Genomic DNA, 11,257 nt, shown 5'->3' with positions numbered 1-11,257 from the left:
TCATTGGTCAATGATGGATTGGGAAAGAATAGGGATGAAGATGAAGAGAAAAGGGGAAATAGAAACACAAATTGATCATGAGAGGAATCTCATCTGATCAATACCATCCATTCATTTTGGGAGATGAAATATACATTTCATCAATCCCCTAAATCCAATGGTATTGATCAAACAAAAGTCAAATCAACCATGACCAAGACCCAAATAGAAAGTCAAACAATACAAGACCATAAAAATGGCTCAACATAATTTGTAAACATTTAATCAATTAAAAATCAAATTAAAAGTGAATTAAAATGCATTTTAAATTGGACAAAACCTCAAATTCCTTTGAAACACCCAATAAATGGCCAAGTGATTTATCCTATGTCAAACAAGGTCAAAGAACCTTAGGCAAAAAAATTCACAATTTTTGGAAAGTCGGAAGTATTTTAAAATAATTAAAAATATGTCAAAAAAACATTTAATTCATGAAAAATATCAAAATTAATCCAAAAAATGATTTTAATTCAAAATATAGAAGAGGAAAATATTTAGAGATTTTTGGTGAAAGTCCCATATCTTTTGGATTCAAAATGAAATTTCTACGAATAAAATAAAATAAAGGGATTAAATGAAAAATCTGAGTTAAAAAAGAAATTAGAAAAAACGAGGGTCATCAGATCTCCCTCATTAATTGAGGTGACAGGTCTGATGGCCAGGCGCGTATCATCCACCATAGGCCTCAGTCAACGAGTGCACATCAATGGTAATCAGAATGGAGGGTTGAGATTAAAACTTGGACTAATATTCAGATGGTCTGGACAATGCCAACATACCACCGGAGCCCTAGCTTCGGTCATCTTATTCGGTGGACGTCACCGGACTGGTCCACCCTCAACCAATCAGAAAATGAAAAGTAAGGAGACTATTTAAAAGAGAAAAAGCTCAGGAGCTCGAATCTAGCCTCAATTTTGTCCAATTCCAAATATATTGAGAGATATAAGGAATTGAATTTTGAGGTACACGGTTTGAGTTGCTTCGATTTAGCCTTAAAGAAACTCAATCTTGTTGTCTACATTGGTAGGAGTTCAGATAACCAATAATCGAAGAGAATGGAGAAGAATTGAGTGAGAATCGAAGGTTTCAAATTTGGAAAAATCACCTTTGAGTAGTAGTGATTTGGCTTGATCTTGATCTGAATTCACTTGGTTCTTCCTCCTATTGCTTGTAGTGACCAATTGAGATGAAAATGGCAATGAATTCTTGGAGTTTGAATCTCAAAATAGAAGGTGAAATTCAAACTTGATTTCAAATAAACCTTCAAGGAATTCTATGGAGTAGGGTTCTGAGATAGCTTGGCAAGGCTTGGGCGGGGTGTGTGTGATGATCTTGAGGCAATGCAGTTGTATTTATAGGCTATGGAATTCAGCTTTGAACCTTTTCAATTTTGGCCAAAAATAACGACATTGGTGCATGGGCATTGAATTAGGCCCAAACAATGATGCAATTCAACTCCAATTCGTGCATAATGGATACTGAAGTCCTCGCATGAAAGCATGCAAAAGGAAATAATCATTTGAGTTCAAATGTTTCCAAAACAAGCCCACCAAAGGAACCATGCACAAGTCCATCAATTCTTGTCCAAATGAAGTGATCTTGGATGATTTGGAAATGTGACATCAAGGGGAACACCTTTGATATTGAACACATGTTCATTTGGATCTTGGATCATGATGAATTTTGAGGTAGAAGTTGGAGAAATCAAACATAGTTGAATTTTTTTTAAGTATAAAGGCAAATGACCACTTCTTCCACCTTGAATAACTTTTTCTATGAGCTTCAAATGGAAATGGTTTCATCACCAAAGTTGTATCTCTTTAATTCCTCTTCAATTTGGTCACAAATTTGGAATCATTTGGATTTGGCATAAGGGAAAATTGCTTGTTCAATGATGATGGCCCAAAAATGACCTATAATGTTTCCTCTTGTCACATGCCCTTGCAAGTAGATTATGCAATTTCTCAAAGAATAAAAGTTGAATAAGACATTTTGAAATTGATCATGAAACTTGTATGGCCTTAATATCATTAAAAAATGAGCAATTTATGGTCCTTGGAAGTTGACCTTCTAACTAGGGCACAAACAAAAGGACCTATAATCTTTCACTATAAACAATGACTTTTCAAGAAAAATTAGCTCTTTATGTCAACAAGAAATTTGTTTGGAATATATTAAGGAGTAACCTATATATTGGAATCATTTTCATATGACAACAATTGTAGGAGATAGGGTCTAGGGAACCCTAGTTTTGACCAGTTGACATTCTCTGGTCAACTGCTTTGAACCAACTTGCAAACTTGAATTTCTCTTGATCTTTGGGACTCATGGAGGACCATATATGCATAATATGATGTAAAATGAAGTATAACTTGATATCTTTGACCAATTGTTGAAGAAACTTGTTGAGGAAGTCACACAAGATACCCAGATGAATTAGGGCTTCCAAAGCAAACAAGCATCAAACTCTTGATGAATTCTTGATCAAAATGACAAATAATAAACATGGGGATCCATATATGATGTTTATAACTATTTTGAACCATTCGTTGATTGATATCTTATCATGAGAGTCTCAAACCCTAGTTGTGAGCTTGATAGGGCACAAATGGGTGCACACACTACATACAAAAGAAACAAAGTTATAAATAGACATATTTTTTTTGGTATTTTGGTTAGTAAACCAGAGAAAATAAAGTATGATGCAGCCAAATGTGCTTGGTGTTATCTCCAAATGAAAACCCAATGAATGAGGGGTGAGGAGGATACCAAGGTGTGATCCCAAAGCCAATGCAAATGATGAGATAGCATGAGGGATCTTAGGGTCAAAATTGGGGTCTTACATCATCCATTAAAACTTCTTCCCATTTAGTACCCTTACATTGCATTTCATTCATTCCCTGTGGGAAAATTTCATGGTTACTTTGGTATTTAATCCTCTCATACTTCGAATGTTTGAAAGCCATTGTTATTCATACATTCAGGTCCGAAAAGATTAAATAGGGGAAGTTGTCATACCCTAAACTTTGCCCTCCCATTTTCATTTTCATCTAAACTTTTGGTTTAAGATTCATTTTCATTCATGAACATCCATGACATCAAAAACTTTAGGCAAGAAAAAGAAGTCCTCATTTGACGCGTGGGAGCATTATAAAGATTTGCTAAGACAATGCCCTTTCCATGGGCTTGAGAAGCGGATGATTATCCATAATTTTTACAATGGTCTCCTTTACTCCACAAGGTTGACCTTAGATGTGGCTTCTGGAGGATCCCTAATTAATAGTCCTTTATAATATAAGAGATGGCTAAAAACCACCATTCATGGGGAAGTGTGCGATAAGTTACCGCTAAGTATACTCCTAAAATCGGTGGTATATATGAGGTTAATGCATTTGGTCACATGAACGCTAAGGTGGATTCTCTTTACCAAAATATAGATACCCTTAGAATCACACCTTCCACACCTATTATTCCATCCCATATTGCTTCAGGTGCCCCTGCCAAACTCTACTATGAGATATACAGAGTTAATGGGCATACCAATAGATATTGTTAAATGATCCTCATGGGAGGATCCACCCAAGAGAATGCTAACTTTGTGAATAATAACCAAAGGAACAGACTTACTCTAACACCTACAACCCATGGTGGCGTGATCACCCAAAGTTATCTTGTAGAAACAACAACCCCCAATAAGCCATGAGGCCTATAGGTTTCCGAAAAGTTACACAACCCTAGCCTAAGAAGTCTAACATTGAACTTTCGATGGAAAATATTTTTTTGACACAAACCCGTCAAAATGGTGAGTTTAAATATCAAAACCTCCTCACCAATGATGCGCTGAGGCAATTGAATACTAGGTTGGATAATGTTGTTACTCACACCAAGATGTTAGAGACTCAAATCTCCAAGTGGTGCAACAACAAGCCGTTTCTTCCATCCCTCTCGAATCATTTTCAAGGCATCCCGAATGAATAGCTAAGGGGCATTTGAATGCCGTGACAACTCATAGTGGTAAGGAAGTGTGACAACACCATACAAAAAGGAGGTTGCTAAAGAGGTTAAAATGAGTGTGACAACACCATACACAAAGGAGGTTGCTAAAGAGGTTGGGAAGGGAGTACCCTATGTTGCTCATACTCCATAAAAACCTATTGTTCATTAACCATAAAGGCTTATGAAATCCTAAATGGAGACCCAACTCAAAAAGTTTGTGGAACTTCTCAAGAAGATCCACTTCAATGTGCCTTTCACTAAGGTGCTAACTCAAATGCCCTCTTATGCCAAGTTCTTGAAAGAGATCCATTCCAATAAAAGAAAGCTAGAGGACTATGAAAATATGGCCATAACCCTTGATAGTAGTGTCGTTATTCAAAACATGGTCATCCCTAAGCTCAAAGATCTGGGAATTTTCTTTATCCCTTGTCATATAGGTGTCATACCCCAAAAATTATCCTCCCCTTTTCATTTTCATCTAACCTCTTTGTTTAAGATTCATTTGCATTCATGAACATCCATATCATCTAGTGTACCAACATCATCATAGATTTAAAGGTTTAAGGTTGATTATAATTAACAAGGACCTAGGGTTTGCTTGAGGATCAAGCCCGAGTAGTTGTGATGCTACAGACATTAAGATCCCATCATGGTGATCAAAGTGCAAGACCCAAGTTACTAGGTGTTTTAGGCCTTAGAGGTTGCATCTTGGTGTTCATTCCATGCCAAACCCTAATCCTTGGTTTTGGAGCTGGTGAACCTTATGGATTGCTTTGAGGGGTTGAAAACCCTAGTGTGGCTCAGGTTATTGGTGCATTGATTGTGTTGATCACTCACTTGGTTTGAGGCCTTTGGCTGTTGATTGGATTTGAACTTTGACCTAGTTGGAACCCTAGTTCATGGTGCCTTGTGATTGGTCTAAGACATGCTTACATTCATGTTTCATTGCACGTTGTTATTAGTCTCATTTGATCTAAGTCACACTTCATCCATTGGTTTTCATGGTCATCATTATTTGGTCCAAGTCCCATTCCATTTTCATTCATTGCTCTCACTGTGTGTCAAGGTTCAATGTAAAGTCAATTGGTCTAAGTTTCATTGTCTATTTGGTCAAATCACTTCATGGTCATTTGATTTTAATGCCATTCATTCATTCAAAGTATTTATTTTCAATTGGTTACATTGGATTTGGAAGATGGTCAATTGAATCCTATTGTTTCATTATGTTATTAAAACATTATTAAGTAGAGAAAATACATTCCATTCATTGATTACATTATTCATATATATTTCATTGAAAGAAAATTACAAAAGTACATAATTTTTGCATAAGTTGACTTTTTGGTAAACTCACCATTCTACCATACCTAAAACCATAGTGTTCTTGTTCTTTATGATCATCTTGGCATTTGTTTATCACCTATAAGAAGAAACCAAGCACATGTTCATTATACCATATCATGTCATAACTTTCCAAACTAAAACCTAGACAAAGCATTAAAATACAACCATTAATACAACATGAATCATACATGACTATCATAAGCCTATACCACACATACATACCCACATTATCATTTCTAAACCATTAACATGTCAATACATAACCAAAACCAACACAACAACCTAACCTAAACCATTTCAAACCAACTCGAGCAAAACCAAACATTGCAAGCATCGCATTAACATGAGACCACTACCATTTTAAAACTTAGCTAGCCATGACATTTTCTAGCACTTCCAAATAAGGCATTTACATACAATACATACCATTCACCATCACAAACAATGCAAACAGTCACTAACATCCTGCCATGGCATTGCAAACAAAATCAATCCAAGTAAGAATGACCAAAACCTAAAATAGACCTACCAAATACATGACAAACCTCACACAGCCATGAATGCCATCCTGCAAGACAACATCAATAACTTGTCCAAATTCAAACCACGTTGCGGTCTACCTCACATGGCCATGTACTGTCCAACATCAATCAGCATGCAACCCTGTAACAATAAACCTGCAGCAAAGCCAAACCCACCATTCACCTACAACAACAATACATAAACCCTGCAATAACCATTTCATAACAAGTATATTGCAAACCACAAGCAGAACAACATCAAGCTAACCAACTGGTCTTGAAAATCGAGCTACACACTTAATAACCAACAACAACTTAACATTTATTATCTAACAAAAGATTATAATTTAGTTTAACAATTAAGTCCAATTGACTTTTTCACTAAGCATTTATTAACCAGAAACTGAATTTGATTCAAATGCCAGCTTCCAAATCATTTCAATTAAACCAACTCAGATTTTCATTTTCACTTTTCACTCTAACTATGGCAATTAACTCCAAATATCATTTAACAGGAATCGAGCTAACAATTTTCCATAATAACAAATAACCTTTTTCACTTAACATCACATTTAACAACTTAAACTAATTCGTTTTCACATTTAGCAGAAAAAGTAAAAACTGATATTTACATTAACCGAGTCTAACTCATTCCATTAACTGAAACTAACAAAGATTTTCCATTATAACTAACTAAATTTTCTCCAAGTACCTAAGCTAACCGAATATAACTAACAATTAACTCCGTGAGATCATTCCAACAAATTTTCAATGCAATCATCTAACATTGTTGATCAACTCTGTTAGATCCTCCACTATGAATTTATGATTCATTTAATTCACGAATTCAATTATGATTCGTTCACCATTCATCACAATCCGCGGTTCAAACAATTCACCAATCTCTCTCTCTCTCTCTCTCTCTCTCTCTCTCTCTCTCTCTCTCTCTCTCGAGTTCATCAGTTCTCACAACACACAAATTTCCTAAAGATGATTTGAGAAGAAGAAGAGAAGAACCAGGAAGAAGAATGGGAGAAAGAAGATTCAAGATTCTTACCTGATTCTGGCGCTGCTCTAGTGAGTTACTTCTTCATCTTCATCGTTTCATTGTGTGTGAGTTACTGGAACATGGGAGGCTAGGGGAATCAAAGCCATAACCTCTAGGGATTTGATTCCTAGATGTGAGAGTTTAACTTTAGGTATGAATGTTAGGGTTCTTCCACTATCCATTTTGATTCAGACTTGTGAGGAGGAAGTAGCTCGTTCCAAGGTGATATTCGGACTCAGGACATTAAACTGAAGAAGGTGATATAATTTATTTGGTCATTAAGGCTCTACCATCCCCGGAGGTGACCTCCGGCACGACGGAGGAAGTCTGAGCTTAGTGGAGGGATTTCATGTGGTTTGAACTTTTAATCTTTGGATTTCAGGATGTGGAAAATGTGTTTAGTATGCTTCCTGCTCACGTGGCCTTGCTGACTTCAATTCATTTACTTCCCTTCAGCATATCATTGAGACTTTGGGCTTTTTTGCCCAATTATGCGCAACTCACACCCTTCACACCATGGCAGCCCCTGTTTCCTTAGCTAAATTTTGATTTGGGCCCTGGTATGGGCCAATGTTGTTTACACCCTATTTGTTTTGATCATACCCCCTGCTTGTGCACTCTTTTAGCATTTTCATTTTAAGTTTTTGCTTCTCTTATTTTTTTGTTACATTTTTTAAATAATTGTTCATGTTGATAAAATTAATTGTTATTTAATTAGATTTTTATAAACATGATTAGGTGTAATTAGAATTAATTGATGTAGGTTAGTTCTTGATTAATTGTTGAATGAATAGAAAAATGTGATATTATCCTAGTTTTTGTTTAGGTTTAAATTGCCAATTTCACATGATAAATGTTGATTACATGATTTAGTTTGATTCTTAATTCTTTCATGTTTTAGATTTTAATTCTAAGTGATTAGGATTTTAATTCTAATTGATTAGGATTTTAATTAGGGGAATTAATCTTGATCACTTTTTTAGGATAAATTGATCTTTTAACCATTTGTTTTTTTTGATAGTACTTTGATTAGATTTCTCTAATTAATTGTACCTTAGCCATGTCACGTTCTTTTAGATTTAGGTGTTTAGGATTTATTTCAGATCTTTAATCCCTAGGGTTTTGCTAGTCCTGATCTCTTTGTGCATGAATTTTCAACTGATTTCTCCCCGATTTATTTAGTTAATCAAAGTTTGCTTTGATCAATTAAATCCTTTAATTGTGCTAATTTCCCCTGTCTCTTAAACCCTTGATAGGAATATTTTTCTTGTACTGGATGCACTTGATCTCAAGCTATCATCAACTTCAAGACTTCACCTTCAAGTTTATACAAGTCATATATTTTAGACATATTGGATTCTTGTTCAAGCACTACAATGGTTCAACTTCAACACTCGTCAGTTATCATGCAAATTGCACGTAATGATCCTTAAGTAGTATATAAAGGATGAGATGGTACATTCCTATCCTCATTATGAATATCTTTGGGTAGGGACAAATGACCTAGTTGCACAGAGTATTCACCTTTATTCATAGACTTTAGTGCATTTCAATTGGATAACTGACAAGTCTTTCTACACAGATGTGACATGTAGACTGGAGATCAACCATTCAACCTTCTAGGATTTCTTTCCCCTTTTCTTCTTTGATTTAGTAAGACTAAAACCATTTTTTGTGAATAAATTCAAAAATAATTAAAAATACGATTAGAATTGTACGCCACGAGCCTTAAGCAATGGAGAAAGGGTGAGAGGGAGCATTCCTATCCTCATTCTGAATATCTTTGGATATGGGATGAATGACCCAGTTTCTCAAAGTATTCATCTCCATTTATATACTTTAGTATGGTTCAAATCAAGATTTTCTTTTCAGAATAAAAATAAACTCATTTTTTCCTTTGGGCATCTTCTTTTGTCAAACCTTTTCAGAAAGGACATGTTACTTCCGTTCTACCATGAACAAATCTTAAGCATTCATGCGTGAGCATACAAGTGATGTTTAACTGCTAGAGTGCGGTCCAAGCGCATCCATTCTACCGCAAACAAACAAACTCTTAAGTCTCTCATGCTCGAGCATACAAGCAAGTTGATTGTAGAACGCGAACATTAACATTGTTCATTAAAAACAATTAACACATCCTTACTTTCTACCATAAAGTATGAAGCTCTGACTTTCTCATTGCATGATGAGGATACGTAGGTAAGAGGGATTGAATCCTTCGCGAGCACATTTAATTATTAAAACCTCTCTGTCTCTTTTCACGGGTAATCTTTAGATAGTAACACCCATTCTTGAAAAGAACAATCGAAATGGTTCCCGTTTAGGATAACGGATGTGAGGGATACTAGTACCTTCCTCTTTCATAACCGACATCCTTACCTTTTTTCTCTTCCCCGGGTTTTATCTATTTTTTCCCCTTTCCTTCATGAATAAATAATGTTTGATGGTGACTCCATTGTATCTTTGAGCGTGCGATGCGCTCAGGTATATTTCGCATAACTTCAATAAGTTCCATGGACTTTAAGAGAGTTCCATGTTATTTAGGAGCTAGTGTTAGCATAATGCCTTTGTCCATGTGTAAGAAGTTGGATATGGGAGGTATGAAGCCTACTAATGTGTCTTTGTGGCTTGTCGATAGATCGATTAAGTATCATATAGGTGTGCTATAGGATGTCCCGACGAGAGTGGGAGAGTATTATATGTTATGATAATGGACATCGATTGTGATAATTTTAATTAAACTTATTTTATAATCTGAGTGCATGCATTCCAACTTCGCTACAAAAGTAAGTGGTTCTCAAGTATCGATCGTAGTCTGAAAGGATATGTGTTGATACCTGATCATATACTTAGAAACAACCTAGCCCAGATGATGCGAAAGCCGAAGAACGGATTTGAGAAAACATATAGCAAGGAAAAATTAATGACTCATCGAATAATAATCCAAACGATGCGAAAGCCGAGTGATTATTTATAGATGATAGGGGCAAATTGAAAGTGAAAGCAGGTTTTGCCCAATTTTATATATTTTCTATAATTTATGTAAATTTATCGTAATATATGTGACAAGGATCGTATGATTATGTGAGAAACATGAATTGTAACCTCGGGTCCTGGTTACCCCAATTTGAGATTTAAGTGATATTTTCGTTAAGCTATTTTCAATTAATTGCTTTTTCTTTTTAGTTGTTGAAATTCTAGTTATCAGACTTTAGATGTCACACGGGTTGTTATGACATCCAATTCTGCACAGACAGGAATTATGCAGAACTTAAATGTAAGTGCAGTAAATAACACAAGTAATTGTTTACCCAGTTCAGTCCAACATGACCTACATCTGGGGACTACCAAGCCAGGGAGGAAATCCACTATTAGTAGTATCAATTTAAAGCTAAACTCACCCGTTTACAACTTATCACTTAATCCCTACCCAATGCAATTTCAATCTTAACCTAAGATCAGAGTTCCTACTCACTCCCCCTCAATCACCTCAGTGATTACTATCTTTAAACACTATTAAAGACAAGTTGAAGTCACACTTCAAAAACTCTTGATTGTGCTTCACAACTTTAATCAAGATACACAGCACTCACGCTTAAAAGCTTTGAGTGACACAACACTTACAACTCAATGAACACCCTATACCAAGACAATCATCAACGTGATAATGGCTTGGCTTACAAGATATGTCTAATACAAGACTCACAAAAATACAGCAGTGAAGTATGATGGACACACAAAATCTTCACGCCTCAAAATCCCTGAAACTGAATGAAGGAACGCCTTCCTTTTATATTGCAGTATCCTGGGCTTTTGCACCTGTATTCTCCTGAATTTAAGGTCACACAAGTTCCCATAAATTCAACATTTAGGTTACTAACAAATAGGCTATTTGTTAGGTTCATTGAATGTAGATTGGTTGTTGATTTCCTGGTTTTTCTCTAAGCTGTTGACTTCCTGAAGAATAGCCTGAGAAAAAGCTGAAACAGAAAACTGAACAACCTACAATATAGCATATGCTGTCAGGCATGAATGTCACGACATTCAGCTTGACATCAAGGTCCATATGCTGAGTCTGTTTTTCCAGAAAACAGACTGTACAATTTTGCTGACCTGTACATGATCAAATTGACCATACTACAGTGACAACTTACATTAATAAATGTCACAGTGTCCAACTTAACATTTACACAATTGGCCTTAAGTTAGTTCTGTTATTATTTTGAAGAACAAACTAAGTTACATGCTGAAGTATACCAGAACACCACTCTGTCTAATCTTCAGCAGCTGCTGTCAATGATGAATGTCA

General features: G+C 35.6%; 1 long non-coding RNA gene across 1 annotated transcript; it reads right to left on the bottom strand.

Moving 5' to 3' along the window:
• Positions 1-5,272: 5,272 nt before the first annotated feature.
• Positions 5,273-7,400, bottom strand: LOC127128172 (uncharacterized). Its single transcript, XR_007805744.1, has 3 exons — positions 6,958-7,400; positions 5,909-6,056; positions 5,273-5,455 (listed from the first exon to the last, which is right to left on the bottom strand). It is a non-coding gene; the product is annotated as an uncharacterized LOC127128172 (long non-coding RNA).
• Positions 7,401-11,257: the final 3,857 nt, after the last annotated feature.

This window comes from Lathyrus oleraceus, chromosome 3 (genome assembly GCF_024323335.1).
Source record: "Lathyrus oleraceus cultivar Zhongwan6 chromosome 3, CAAS_Psat_ZW6_1.0, whole genome shotgun sequence".
Taxonomy (NCBI): domain Eukaryota; kingdom Viridiplantae; phylum Streptophyta; class Magnoliopsida; order Fabales; family Fabaceae; genus Lathyrus; species Lathyrus oleraceus.
Note: the sequence above shows the minus strand (reverse complement) of the source record. Positions and strands in the feature narration are given on the sequence as shown.